At 43.1% G+C, this 15,620-nt stretch overlaps 1 protein-coding gene across 4 annotated transcripts in view; it reads right to left on the reverse strand.

Annotated features, from left to right (window-relative positions):
• LOC116062409 (complexin-2) overlaps window positions 1–10,540 on the reverse strand; it is a 60,576-nt gene extending 50,036 nt beyond the window's left edge. Inside the window, exon 1 of one of the 4 annotated variants that reach the window (XM_031317088.2) lies at window positions 10,420–10,540. The gene's annotated coding sequence lies outside the window, so the exon portion shown is untranslated. Of the gene's footprint in view, window positions 1–10,418 lie in introns of all 4 variants that reach the window. The other 3 variants (XM_036004872.1, XM_031317090.2, XM_031317091.2) reach the window with 3 other exon arrangements.
• Between the last annotated feature and the right edge of the window lie 5,080 nt (window positions 10,541–15,620).

Here is a 15,620-nt window from a genome sequence, read left to right on the forward strand (position 1 = left end):
GAAAAAAGTTACTCTCAGATGTGTCCAGTTTGGAACGTCGCATAGCATTACTGTATGTGCTGGGGTACATTTTCACATAATTTATATAGTGGACACCTGAGTATTACCCCCATATTGATATAAAATACACCCAAAACATGCTTTTAGGGATATTGTAGTCAAATATAGTGATTATGATGTCATAATGCAGCAACAAAGTAATCTTTGTCTTTAAAAAACTACTAATCGATTAAAGGTTAAGGCTGGTGATAGTCTGTATTTTTTAATCAATAAGTCCCATTAAAGACCCAAACCACAGCCTGATAGATCTTCTTCCTCCAAAAACACTCTCAAAGGGGGCGCTCGAAGGGGGTCTCGCCCAGGGTGTAATTCAATGTAGAACCGCCACTGCTGGGGAGAGATGGTAGATCTACAAACCTCAGCTGCCTTTCGTCCACCATAAGTATCCTTTAATTGCAGTTATTTAGTTCATTACGATGGAGTATTAGTGCCATTGTAGGGAAAAATAAATGTATTACAGAAGAGAAAAAAAGATGGATATTCTCTGAGATTATAAAGTCATTCACTGCAGGCATGATGCACGGCAAGCTGATGGCATCTGTGGTGATCCTGCAGCGATGTGGTTCTTTGGACTTTTTTCTAGCAAATTTGTGGGTTCTTTTCTCGTAAACGTATCACTTTCATCTCAGAGAATATCAGAGTTCTTTTCTTGTAAATGTATGACTTAAATCAGGGAATATTAACCCTCTTCACCGGCTTTGTAATTATTATTTTTGGTGCTCTAGTCAGTGTATGTGGCAGCAGGACGGTGTGTGTTGGATTGAGTCAAACTAAACTACAGTGTGTGTGTGTGTGTGTGTGTGTGTGTGTGTGTGTGTGTGTGTGTGTGTGTGTGTGTGTGTGCGTGCGTGCGTGCGTGTGTGTGTGTGTGTGTGTGTGTGCATGTGTGTGTGCTTGTGTGTGTGTGTGTGTGTGTGTGTGTTTGTGTGTGCGTGTGTTCATAATGAAGAAACATGTCAGCCAGAGCAACAGCGTGGCTCACTGATGTGTTTTAAGACGTATTTTTTGGACAACAATGGAGCACTGTGGCACAGAGGAAGAAGATATCTCAGTCTTTGGACACACAATACTTTAGAAGCAATGTATTGTTGGTTTTTTTCAATAATTTTTTGACAATAAGAACACCATAAAATATCACCAGCCTTATCCTTTCCCTTGAACCCCCGCAGCAAAAAGACATGAACCCATAGGCGTAATTCACACAGGGGGGGGGGGGGCAATAATCAAAACTGGCCAGTGCAACCCCCCCTCCCCCCAAAAAAAAAATAATTTCCTTTAGATAAATAAAGACGTTTGCATCATAACTTGATGCAGAAAAGGCACAAATTGTTGCAGAAAAATTCACCAGAATGCAGGAAATTAAGTGTTTTATATGCTCAAAATATCAATTTTGCTCAAAAGTGGAGATCTCAACCCCCTCCCCAATGTTGAACCCAAAGTTACGCCCTTGCATGAAGCTTAACTCCACCACCTTTAACGTAGCAAAACCCTGACACAAACTGGGATGCAGCCTCCTCCGTCTCCCTCCCCCCTGAAGCACAAGCTGCTTTCTCTCCCAAGTCAGCCAGAACGCGATCCACAGCAACAGGTGCCAAAGGGTCGTTACCGTGGCAACAGTGGCCGTGTGCATCAGCTCGGACGGCGTTAAAGAGAGGACGAGGCCGACAACACGCAGGCTCCTATGTTTAAGCTGAGTTTAATAAGCAGGAATACTGAATATGTGCTAATCTGCATACATTTCCTGAACACAAATGTGAACATTGGATAAAGCCAGGTTCAAAGTTCTTGTTTCATTTTGTTGACATATTAGAGACAAAGGTTTTTACAGGAGGGAATCTCTTTTTATCACTCCATAAATCAGAAATAGTGTCAACAGCCATAATAGTAACTGCCTCCACGCAGTTACTAGTAGTCAAGGAGGACATGGAGGATTAAAAAAACATGATGGAGGTAATTATCTCGAATTTCTGCGTGGGAAAGTCACCGGACGACACAATCTTCTGAACATAGTCATACTGAGAAATACAGAGAGAGTTGTGTGGAGCTGATAGTCTTAATTAGCTTTGTAGCAACTCATTTGGCAATGGCTTGAATGTAACGGACGTTCATTAATTTCAAAAAGTTACGCACTAAAGCTTGAAATAAAAGAAATGCATTTTTTCCACTAGTCTGAAAGAAGACATGTTATAGAAGTAAAATAGCCCAGAATCTCAAAAATAAAAAAAAAATTATGTTTATGCCTTTAGTGTTTCCCCTTAAAAGAACTAAAGTGAGAGTCGGCAGTGCTATTGTGTTTGCATTTCACAGGAAGTGAAGAGGTCAGAGCGAAGTCCTGTCATACTGACCTTTGGCTCACTAAAATCCATTAAACATCCGAGTGGTCATTAAAAAGCAATACATGTCAAAATATTTGATTATGAGTCATCTAATGGGAAACAACAAGTGAAATCTATCACAGTTGCCAGACACATAATGAGCCGGAGGGGCGTCGGTGACTCGGAGACAGTTTTTTTAGGATGAGTCATCATTTCAGAGCTGATCAGTGAAACGCTTCGTCGGCTGCACAGTGAACCAGGGCAGGTAGGAAGAGATGGAAACAGACGGTAGACTGGCTGATAATTAGAGAGGAAGGCAGACAGGCAGACAAGTAGACAGACGGATGTGTAAGTTCAACAGACAGGTAGACAGAATAAACATAACGACAGGCATTCCCACTGATAGAGAGACAGTATAACTATGGAGCTGTTGGCTCACTCTGGAGAAAGTAATTGAGAGTTTTGATCAGTAGTACAATCACTTTGGAGCTGTGAGTAGGCTTGGACGATGTCAGCCGAATCTGGGTTAGGAGAAAAACAAACGCTCTGGTTTGTTTGCATTTCTTTTAACCAATCCCAATGTTCTTGGGCGGTGCTAAGCTCTGGACGCAGTGACGGCGGCTCTGCTAAATAATCTCGGAAAGGAACTTGTTTTGGTGGAACATTTACCACCCCGCAAAAAAAATGCCACATACAATATTAAATCAAGTTAACTGTTGACACAATACAGTAACGTGAGCTATTTAAATTAGGGATCGACCGATACTGTTTCAAGGCCGATACAGATTATTAGTAGTTAAAGGTGCTGTAGGTAGGATTGTGAAGATCCAGGACTTAGCCAAAAAATTTGAACATCGACAACTTCTCAGTCCCTCCCCCCTTTCTGCTAAAGCCCAAAACGGTCTCCTAAGCCCCTCCCCCCACAAGGGAGAATGAATGCGTGTGCATGAGCAGTGATTGACACGCAGTTAGACACCCCCCCCCTGGCCCTGATTGGTGCATCTGAACAGGGAGCGGTGGATTTTTGCACAGGAGGTGGTGCCAGAGGAGCCGGATTTTTTTTTTAAATGACCTGCTTCATGTAGTTCTACTGGAACATAGGGTCAGTTTCAGCAAATATGACAGAAAGTTAGTTTTATAAGTCTTACCTACTGCACCTTTAATGAAACCGATATTTGATACCAATACGCATTTACAGTGAAAATGAAAATCTTTAAATCCAAATTAAGGTTTTGGAATGTTACAAACTCCAACACAGAACTTTTCAAATGCTTTAAGCAATTATTTAATAAATTAGAAACTGTCAACATATTACCCAGTAAGAGATAGTCAGATAGTGTTGTAGGCGAGACATGAAGTCAGACTCAGTGGGGAGTGAAACTGAAGCAGAGGGACAGACACAGAGCTGTAGCAGAGCCAAAGTAGCGCACTTTTTAATTCATTTACATACATTGGTTATCAGGCAAATAAAACGTGATACAGATAATCTGCCAACTGCCAAAAAGCAGTCCGAAAATCGGCCAGGGCTCACTGTGTGTACTTCGTCCACAGCAATCCCACCAATCGGTCCCAAAACGTCCCAGTTAGAGAGGAAATCATTTACAGAAAGAACCAAGCAGGCCTCCCTTGTTGCACGATACAAATGTTCTTCTAAAGTTGACATTTCAGCGTTTAGCTTTCTAGTTCGAAGTCTGTCGTCGTTTCCTGAAGCGAAGGGATTTTGAAAATGGCAACACACCGAGAACGGAAGCAGACTGGGGCAAAGCCTGACTCAGGCTTTATCCTGGAAATGTACTTACGTTGATCCAGACTAAAAGTCATATTTGAATATGTGAGTGTTTTTATCTCAAGTCAATCTACAGTCATTAAACTACAAGATACAGACGCGGTACAGACTTTTGATTAATAATATCTGAAATGCCACAGTGGATGTTGCACAATCAGAACAGCCAATGCTCTAAGTTCTTCTTTATGTCGGAGCTTGAATGATCCAAATATTATGAATATCTACATTAGATGCACATTAGGGTTTCAGATGTCATTACTACACTTTATTTAGAAAGTTCTGACCAGCATAACACTCTGAGTAACGAGCCATTTAGTGTTTCCCTGACTGACGCATTGTTCCTCGCCATCCCTGTCAAACACATCTGAGTTCTGACCTAACCATAAAAACTCTTAATAAACATACAATATTCAGTAATCACACACAATACAGCCTCACTATCAGGACAGTAACCAGAAAGACATAACAATAACCGTAACAGGATCATGGAAATTATTAGAGCTTCCAGTAAAGCGCCCTTTATTGTTTCCTCCAGGCTGAAAAAGAAAACCAGTGATCTGAAAATGTGCAGCAAACACTAAAGTACATATAAGAGCTTCTTGTGCTCACAGGCGTTAGTGGTTTCAAGCACAAAACTGGCCTTTAAAGCAGAGTGTTGTTATTCCTGCCAGTTTAATAGGTTTGCTTATGTATGCACCAGCTGCCAAGGCAAATTCCTTAAAAGTGTTACTTACTTGGCAATAAATCCTTTTCTGATTCTGATTCTGGTTTGTTACCAAGATATCGCAAAAACGTGTCACCAGATTTAGTCAGGTCGAGAGCCAATTAACAAGTGATTAGGTTTTGGGTCAGACCCAAGGGTTTTTAAACAATTTTTTATTTTTTTACAAGACACTGCATGTTGGGACCCAACAAGTCCTCCAACCATACAACGGTATTGGTTGTTTATTCCGCCCCAAAGGAGCATTTTCCGTCCAAACTAAATCCAAACCAGAGAATGTAACGGTCGCATTTACAGTAGACGTAATGGTCACGGTTTTAAAGAGCCCCTGTTATGCTTTTTTGGATTTTTAAAAAACACATTTAACTCCAAATGGAGCTTTCTCTTAGACTGGGTAAACCCAGCCCGATCTGCCGGCGATTTGATTTCTCCCTGCAGCTCAGGCTGGAGACCTGTACGTTTATCTATCCTGCTTCCGTTACAAATCTGCGGGGACCAATCACAAACTGGCTTATCCAGTGCGCTATTGGCTGGTTTAACACAATGACGATAGAGAAGCGACCGCAAGGGGGTCATCCCTATGTTCCCCAGGTCCTATGTTCCCCGGGACAGGGTTAGGACAGCCCATAGGCCTATTTGCCATGGAATTAGGGTTAGGGTTAGGACAGCCCGTAGGCCTACATAGGCCTATTTGCCATGGAATTGGGCAGTAATGGTGGAAAAAGTAACAGACCGGGGAACATAGGACCCTTTTTTTGAAAAAGGGTCCTATGTTCCCCAGTCTCATACAAAGAGGGGAACATAGGACCCGGGGAACATAGACACGCTCCCACGGCAAGCAGCTTCTTGTTTACATTCAACAAGCCGGCCACCGAAGCGCAGCAACCCGTTGATGCCGCTGTCGCTGCTGTTTCAAAAGATTTCAAAGGCAAGTTTTCTCTGAAACTAATACATCACCCGGATCGTTGGTCTGATTGGTTGAAGGACTATCCAATTGCGTACAGAGTCATTTGAACTATGCCCGTTGATCACGCCTCTTGTGCAGTAGAAAATACAGAGCAGACTCCCCAGACTAATGTTCAATCTTAAAAGATTGAGCTTGGTCTGGTGATAGCCAGACTAGCTTTCTCCGCCACAGACAGCACTTTTTCTCAACTGCCTGAAAACACCTCGCCCACATTCCTGTTTGAAATTCCTCAATTAGTGACGTCACTGATTGAGAAAGCCAGCCCAATTTTTCACATGTGCCGCCCATTGGTACTGCCTGAGAAAGTACAGCCCGTCCAGTGGCTTGTTTAAATATGGTTGACCAATCACAACCGAGTGGGCCAGCTGACCAATCAGAGCAGACTGGGCTTTTCAGGACTGCAGCGATGGACAGTATGCGAAACACTACATGTTTTTCAAACATCAAAGCATGTAAACCTATTCTAGCCGACCCCAAAAATACAAATATGATGCTGAAAAGGAGTATAATAGGGGCTTTTTAAACATAGTAACGTATGAAACAGTCCCAGTTTGATTATGTTATAGGCACAAAAGCTACTTGCTTGTAGCAGGCGTAATCCCCAAAAAAAACTTTTTGTCGCAGTCTTTTTGCTTTGGTATGAATGCCGTTTGGCTGATTGGAGCGGCGCTCATTTTTCATGACAACACAACAAAAAGCACATGTGCTTTTTATAACTAATCACACTGAAATATATCAGCAACCAAAGCAAAGGTATAATCTGCTGCCGTCGCTGCATTGACCTCAGGGAAAAGAAAAGAGTTTCCATTTATCAGCAGGGCATAATTTCTCTGCTCTCAATAGAAGAATGTGGCAGCGCACAATCAACAGATGAATAAATCTGGAGCATCGCCGAATCTCAGGCTTTGTGCTCTTGTGCAGGGAGCGCTTTGAGTGACAGCCACGCAGAAAAATCTGTCTGTCACCCTGCTGCTGCTGTAAACAGACCTCCATACATGTGAGCCATATCCCTGCACTGATATACGCCATTAGCTCTGGTCAGTCATCCATCAAATCCTCTATATTGTGTGAGCTAAACCCTGAGAGGCAACCCATCACTCCTCCTGTTCCACACAGAAGGCAGAGTTATTTTGATCAAACATGGACAAAGGGCCAAGGGTCATTTTGCATCTAGGAGTTTGGGTTGGTAGCATCTTTTTCAGTTACTGGAGCCAGAAATTCCTAATTCGGTGAAAAGGGATGGACAGCGGTGGAATGTAACGAAGTACATTTACTCAAGAACTGTCCTTAAGTTCAAATGTTGAAGTAATTATACTTTACTTGAGTCTTTTCTTTTCATGCCACTTTCTACTTCTACTCCGCTACACTCATCTGACAGCTTTAGTTACTAGTTAGTTTACACATTAAGATTGTTGCACACAAAACCCATGTAGTTTATAAAATCTGATATTTTATTATAAATTAAACTACCCAACAATATAACGGCCTACAAGTCCAGCTGAGATGATTAGACCATTAAACACACAACTGTTTGGATCGTTTCCACTTTCTGAAATGGGAGGATTTTTCTGCATTGAGTACTTTTACTTTTAATACTTCAAGTACATTTTCCTGATGATACTTACATACTGTTACTTAAGTAACATTCTCAATGCAAGACTTTTACTTGTAACAGAGTATTTTTACAGTGTGGTATTAGTACTTTTACTTAAGTAAAGGATCTGAATACTTCTTCCACCACTGGAAACGGACACACGACCTCGGTCACACACAGGTACACAGAGGGTACAGTAAATACACATTTGTACATGCAGGGGTAAAAACTAATTTCAGAGTAGACCTTGTTGTCCTCTTGTTCTGAGTATTAGGGGGATTTAGTCTTCATTTAGCCTGCTACTCAGTCTGATTTGATATTTTGTTTAACTTCTATGATTCAGGGGTCTGCACCCAGGTTACCTTTTCATAAGTCTGGATCAACGGAAGTACATTTCTGTGATAAGGTCTGACAGCCAGTGCGCTTTGCCCCTCACCTTCCACTCTCTCTGTATGTGATGCCGTTCTTAAAATCCCTTCGCTACGGCTGGACACAACAAGAAACTTCGAGCTACCAAGCTACACGCTGAAAATGTCAACTTTAGAAGAACATTCGGGTCATGCAACAAGGCAGGCCTGCTTGGTTGTTTTGGGGAATGATTGTAAAGATGAACAAAGAATATGTTTACGGCGTTTCCTCTCTAAGTGGGACGTTTTGGGACCGATTGGTGGGATTGCTGTGAACGAAGTCCACACAGAGATACACTGGTAAGAATTAATGAGGTATAACCATGTATCCAGCTAATTTAAATAGCTCACATTACTGTATTGTATCAACAGTTAACTTCATTTAATATTTTTTTAATTTTGCGGGTGCAAATGTTCCACCATAACACATTCCTTCCCACAACATGACATCATGACTTTGCGTAAACATACACGCCACTTTCCCAAAGCCAAGTGGTGTGTTATCTGTACGCATTTTGAGCTATCCGCGGGTATATCTACGCTGTATACAGTGGACGGCAGTCTGCAACGTCACAGCGTAGCCCCGTGGCGCATAGGCGCCAATTTATGTTTTCCTCAGTGGGTGCTCACGGGCGCACGCCCTTTAAAAAAAAAAAGTAGTCAAAAAGATTTTGCAATGTTGCATTTCAGAACCTTAGGAAATGGACAGCGGCTGACACGAACACACACGCCTATTGGCTCGATAATAAATCTTTCACCTCAGGACAACGCCACTTCTCACAAATACAGAGAGGATTGGAGATGAACACGTAACCGCGATCACCTTCGTGGGAAATTAAGAATCAGTTCCACCTGTCTAGTACAGGCACACTATGACAGATGCTCCACTTAGCACCAACTGCAATGTTTAATTTTAAATGAATGCAGCCTACTGGCAGTCTGGCACTGGGTGCTCAGTATTTTCCGTGGGTGCTCGAGCACCCACGGTATCGGCGCCTATGCCCTGCCGTGTTATCGCGAGGCTACGGCTGGGTTTAGGAAACGTCACACGCGGGTTGGGTTTAGGAAAAGAAGAAACGGTTGAAAAGAAGAAACTGTTGGATAAAAAAGAAGAACGGGGTTGGGTTTAGGAAAACAAAAACATGGAAAGGAAACATCACACGCGGGACGCGATCCCCGCTCTCCTGGGTGCGGATTTTCGCCCCCTTTCATACAACTCGCTACGGCGTCAATTCACACGCAATCGCATTGTAATGGAAGTCAATGGAGGCCAAACGGCGTTGATAAACACGCTAAAAACCAAGTACGCGTCTTGAAAACACGCCAAAAATGGCATACAAAATGGCGTGTCATACATATGCCACTTCATGAGATCAGTCTGCTTCTTGAGACTATTTGGCAGAGCCACCTTCGCTGCGTCCGGAGCTTAGCGCCGCCCAATACGATTGTGATTGGTTTAAAGAAATGCCAACAACCCAGAGCGTTTATTTCTCCTATCCCAGAATGTATCTGTGGTGTAGCCAGACTTTACCGCCTGTGTGATTGATCATCGGTGCAAAAATGATGGCTCATGTATCAACGCCGTTTTAAATAGCTGAGAGATTTAACTTTAACTGAAGCTGCTGGAAATACGTGGACACCAATGCCACGTTGAACACATCCGCTCCGGTTCTCCACCGGAAGAAGAAATGTTCACCAAACTCAAAAATCACCTCATTCTAGAGGGATTTTCCTTTAAATGTGCATTAAAGCTATTCTATAGGTCACTATGGTTCAGTCACTCTTGGCTACAAGAAGACGCTTGTATCTCACGCACACCACCTCTCAAACACTAACACTGCACAGAAAGACACACACACACCGCCCCACTCCCATAAACACAGCTCCCAGTGCATTACACGGAGCTAATCAATGCACTGGCAGCTATAAATAATTCAGCCTCCCTCCACCATCACCATCAGCATCAGCATCAGCAGCCGAGAAGCTGCAGCTGCTGCGCGGGAACTGCCTCATCCTCATCAAAGGTAATCAGTGAAAAGCCCCTCAACTGCAGCCGCATCCTACTCCTTATCCTCCCTGTCTCATTATTCGCACCTACAGGCGAGACATATGGCGGTGAAAGAGGCATCAGATCCGCCGTCACCTGGGTGGAAAGACAGATTTAAACACCGTGCAGGAGGCGAGGGAGAGCGGGTATCATCCGAGAGAGATATATGCCCATATGGCATGGGAGCATTCAGCCAGGTGAAGCTGCCTGCTCACCGTCTGCCGCCTGGATGTATGTGCGTTTATATCTGCACACACACACACGCACACACGCACACACACAGACAGACAGACGCACACACACAGACAGACAGACGCACGCACCAGCAGTTCACGCCTAAAACCAGTGCGCACCCTCTCACTCACTCACATCTCCATCTTCACACCGCTGAAATAAATGCAAAACATCTCCGCAAAGAAAGAAACAAAAAGCACGGAACAATAACCGAGCAGCCCCGCCGCCCCTCCCCAACACGTTTTCTGTCAGATTTCGGCGCCCGGTGTGCGTTTGGTTTTTACTAACCTGATGCGTCTGAATTGACCGAGGCGGCGAAAGGGATCCCGACCAGTCTGCAGCCAAACCTCCGTCTGATGCCCGTCCTATATTCTCTCTCTCTCCCTCTCTCACCACCCCCTCCTGCGCCTCATTACCTCACAGCCTCCACTCTGTACACCGCTCTGTATCCTCCAAGACAGGAGAGAGAGTTTGAGTCGTTCTCTGATTCCAATTAAATTCCATTTTATTTATAGTGTCAAATCATAACAGTATTTATTTTATATTATCACAGGACAAACAGATAGAGTAGCTCTAGACCGCCCAAGAGCCAAAGAGCAAGCATTTGCTGCGACAGTGGTGAGGATGAACTTCCTTTAGTTTAAACAGGCAGAAACCTCGGACAGACCCTGGCTCTTGGTGGGCCTTCTGCTGCTGCAGGTTGGGACACAGACGTACAGATATACAGAAATATGATTCATAATAATTATAGCAGTTGGTATGGTGAACAGTGGCAATTAAAGTAACAGTAATGACAATAAAACTATGACCAAACAACTAATCGATGAATCGAGAAAATAATCCACAGATTAGTCGAAAAAGAAAATAATCGTTAGATGCGTCCCTTACTCCTATTTTCCACCGGGGAGCGCCTGCGCTGCGTCAAACGGCTAAGAGATATTCCCAAGCATTAGGCCTAAAGGCACTGGTAACTTCCGACAACTCTTCCATAACAAAAGAAGAAAGTAATATCCAACTGTCAGCTCCTCTCATGTCCAAACTGGAGCCAGTCTTATCCTTTCAAGGGGACAGGGGTTAGATCTGTGGGTTAGTGCCTTCTCTTACAAGAAGATGCAAACAGTGAGAACTGATTTTAAAATTGTATTGCATCTGAAATCAGAATTTTAGGCTCACCTTTACAAATCTGTCCCTGTGTTTTCTCAAATTTGGACTTCGTAGATTGACTTAAAGCTACAGTGCGTAGTTTCTGTCGCCCCCATGAGGAATTCTAAGGAATGACAACAACACTGTCTGAGCATCCACATAACGCAAGTCTTCGTGATCGCGCAACACACCCTCCTCCCCCCCTCCTCCTCCACGCAGTTGCTAACAATTGTAATTGTTGAGTCCTATTTGCCTCCTTAGCTGAACATTGCTGTTGTCCATTCTCCGCACGAATGTCGCCAGCCGACACCATTTTACAAACATAGCCATACAAAAGAGTTTTGTGGCGCTGATAGGCTTAATTAGCTTTGTATTAGTCTCGCATTGCCAGACCTTCCTCCACAGCGCTGCGGAGGAGGGTCTGGCTAGTCCACAGAGCATTCTGGGATGAGAGAAAAACATGCTCTGGTTTATTGGCATTTTTTGAAACCAATCAAAATCGTTTAGGTCAGCGTCAAAGTGAGTTTATGAACTTGAAAATTCAACTTAATTCCAAATTTATGTCAAGCAGAATGTCGCCTAAACTCAATTAGTTTTTTAATCATTTCAGCCACGATTTAGAGGTGCTGGTAGGCTTCTGCATCCAAAACCTGCATTTCTACATACATTTATAGGGACTATGGTGATACAAAATACAGGAAATAATTAAGTTGATTATAATGATAAATTCTTCCAGAAAGAATAGTAGTAAACTACGTGTAAGAAAAAGATGTCTTACTTTCTTTATTGTTTAAAATAGAGGCCGATCACCCAGACTTATATGTGTCGTACAACGGGCAGTGTGCAATTTTGTTTTGGCTAGTAGCAGTCTACGCATGCAACATGAGCATTCTGCAGTCTCTGTACTTTATGTATGTTTGTGTGTATGTTCCTTGTTGTGTTGAATCATTTAAACAGCAGATATTGTTTGTCTGTCTAAGACAAATTTCCTTCGGGATAATAAAAATCTATCTTATCTTATCTTATAAATAAAATAATATCAAACAAATTTCAAAGTGTGGGTGGGGGACACAAACTGGATTTTGAAAAGTAGGTCCCCAGTGGAAATTGCGCCCTAGCATAAACGTCAGCAGGGAGTCCTTCCATCAGAAGGAAACCTCGCAGTATCCTAACTAATGAGTGCCGGTGCTGCTCTAATTATAAACAAACATGTGGTTCAGGTGGACACACGAGATACCTGAGCCACGCTGTAAAGCCTCCTGGGAGCTGTATTTGTTGAATGCTATAACAAAACAATGAGGTCTTCTTTTATTATCTTAACATATATAATGTTCAGTAATACCAATGTGTTCAGATGTTGCTGTTTATGAGAAAGTTAGTGAAGCGGGAGGAACAGATGGCAGCTGAGAGAAGGGGGCAGGGCTGCAGCGCTTTATAAAGAACAATAATGCTGCTGGTGGTGGTGCGTTCAGGTGTCATCGGCTGTCACAGCAGCCAGAACAGCTGCCTGACTGTCGCTGCCGGAGGCTGCTGATGTGGAGCCTGGTGTAATACTAATGCACTCATTGTTAAAGTGTCATTACCAGCCTCATTTATCACTGAGCAAACACAAGCACACACACACACACACACACACACACACACACACACACAGAGCAAACAGACAGGACAGGTGCTGTCTGCTGCTCACCACCATGTCACGCCAACAACAGGGCCGAATCAGCAGGATCTAAGCAAACAAGAGTGAAATACACCAAAAGCAACAAGTGCATTAACATTTTATGATGAGAGAGCTAAAACAGATGTAAACTGACTTGTATTTGAATTTATTTATATATATATATATTAGTGCTGTCAGTTAAAGTCGTTATTAACGGCGTTAACGCAAACCCATTTTAACGGTGTCAATTTCTTTATCGCGAGATTAACGTTCTTTTTAGCCTAGCAAACTTTGTAATTTTTTTCACATGCTGTTGCAACAACCAGTAACGTTGGAAAAACTACAACACCACACCGGATCTAGCTAGACCGGAAACAAAACAACAGGGACGCCGCACACACTTGTTTGGGCTTGCGAGCCGGCCAAAGAGTAACGTTACGTTTTGAGTGGATGGCGAGCGCGAGACGCCGAAATGGATGCCAGTAAGATTATTGCTGGGGGACTTGCTTTCAATAACAGTAATAGTAGAAAGGATACCGGTCTCGTAAGATTGCCGCCCACCAAGAGTCAGGGTCTGTCCGAGGTTGGTGCCTCTTAAAAGAAAGTTTTCCTCGCCACTGTCGCACAAAATGCTTGCTCTTTGGGGAATTGTTGGGTCTCTGTAAAGTATAGACAGTGGTCTAGACTCATCTATCTGTAAAGTGTCCTGAGATAATGTCTGTTATGATTCAACACTGTGAATAAAATTGAACTGAAATTTTATAATCACACAAAGAAAGCAAAAAACTTCAACTCAAAATACTAAAAGAAGGTTTTGCATAGTCTATATCGACAATGTTTAATTTCCGAGATTGGTCCGGTAAATTCCGCTGGCACTCTTTGTGTTGGCATTTTAAACTTCGGAGGACTATGGTTAACAGATCTCTGCAGGTTAAATCCAGACAGCTAGTTAGACTATCTGTCCAATCTGAATTTTCTGTTGCACGACTAAAACAACTTTTCGAACGTACACGTTCCACCAAAACAAGTTCCTTCCTGAGGCTATTTTGCAGAGGCACCGTTGCTACGTCCAGCGCTTAGCGTCACCCATGACAATTGTGATTGGTTTAAGGAAATGCCAATAAACCAGAGCACGTTTTTCTCCCATCCCAGAATGCTGTGTGGACTAGCCAGACCCTCCTCCGCAGCGCTGTGGAGGAAGATCTGGCAATGTGAGACTAGGTTTTTGGAAGATACAAGGTTTTCACCCAGCATCAGTAATATTCTCCCAGGCTCGGCAGCCTTTCTTGCCTTCTGAGGACACAAATCTTAGTTATGGCGCTTACGCCACTGCTCTCGCCTCGCCACAAAAGCCATCCTGTGGGGTCGGGGAGAGGTTACTTATACGCGCCATCACAAGCCCAATTCCACTTCGGAGAAACCTCTCAATTTATGAAATATGTAGGCAGGTCTGATTATTGGCTGGATTAAAAGGCTTAATGTTGCCGTTGTGTGAGATCAGTGTGAATGAGATGATGAAGCTGCTAATGGCCTTCAGATCAGCTCACTGTGCATTCAAGCAGAGCTGCTGCTGCTGCCTGCTTTGTCACTCATTTACAGCTCTCGCTTTCTATAGTCATCATAGGGGAGTTCTCACACATTGTCTGCATATTGAAAAGTTAATATTTTATTACACTCATTACTTGTGTAGTGCTTAAAGTCCACATTTCTGTGATTTAAGTCTCTCTGATGGTCTCCCCTGAAGGAAGCAGCCTCCCTTTTTTTACAAAACGTTGCTGTTAAATTCAGCCGATTTAAAGTAGGCTATTTAAAATAGAGACACCTTCACTGTATTTTTCAGTCTCACATACAAAGTTTTCTGAACCATTCAGTCGGTTTCCTTCAGGCCTAACAAACACGTTGCATGCAACGTGTCCAAAGTCCTCACAGGACTGACTTGTAGAGCTGGATTTCTGCCTGACGCAGGGGGTTACGGCTGCATGACTGTGGAGGCTGTGGCTATTTACTGGAACAACGCATTCTCATGAACGCGTTCGTATGATACCGTACGAAAACGTATGCACAACATTTTGTTTAATATCCTCCAAAATTACAGCGACCGGCGGCCGGTGACATGACGACCGGTCGCATGACATTCAAGTTTAGCGGTCTTTACAGTTAAATTTAGCCGAGAAAAGGTGACTGTGAGCCGGGTACAGAGCACCGTGAGGTGACGGTTGTTTCAGCAGCCTTTACAGTTAAGTTCAGCCGACAAAAGGTGACGGTCCTGCGGCAATGGCAGTTAAGTTCAGACACTAAAATGACTAGCAGTGTTGGGTGTAACGCATGTAATGTAAGTTACAAAGTAACGCATTACAGTAACGTAACTTCTTTCTTGGGTAAAAAGTAGTGTAAAATGTGGCCAATAAAACTGATTCTGATTCTTATATAAATATATATTTGTTTTATTTTTTGGTACCATGGTTGTTAAAGTTTTTTAAAGGTTAGGGGAATGTAAAAAATAACGTTAGGGGAACGTTCCATAAACTTACTTAAGGGTTAGGGGAACGTTAGGGGAACGTTCTCTAAAGGTTGCAACGTTAGGGGAACGTTCTCTAAAGGTTACAACGGTAGGGGAACGTTCCCTAAAGGTTACAATGGTAGGGGAACGTTCTCTAAAGGTTGCAACGTTAGGAACGTTCCGGGA

Source organism: Sander lucioperca, chromosome 1 (genome assembly GCF_008315115.2).
Source record: "Sander lucioperca isolate FBNREF2018 chromosome 1, SLUC_FBN_1.2, whole genome shotgun sequence".
Taxonomy (NCBI): domain Eukaryota; kingdom Metazoa; phylum Chordata; class Actinopteri; order Perciformes; family Percidae; genus Sander; species Sander lucioperca.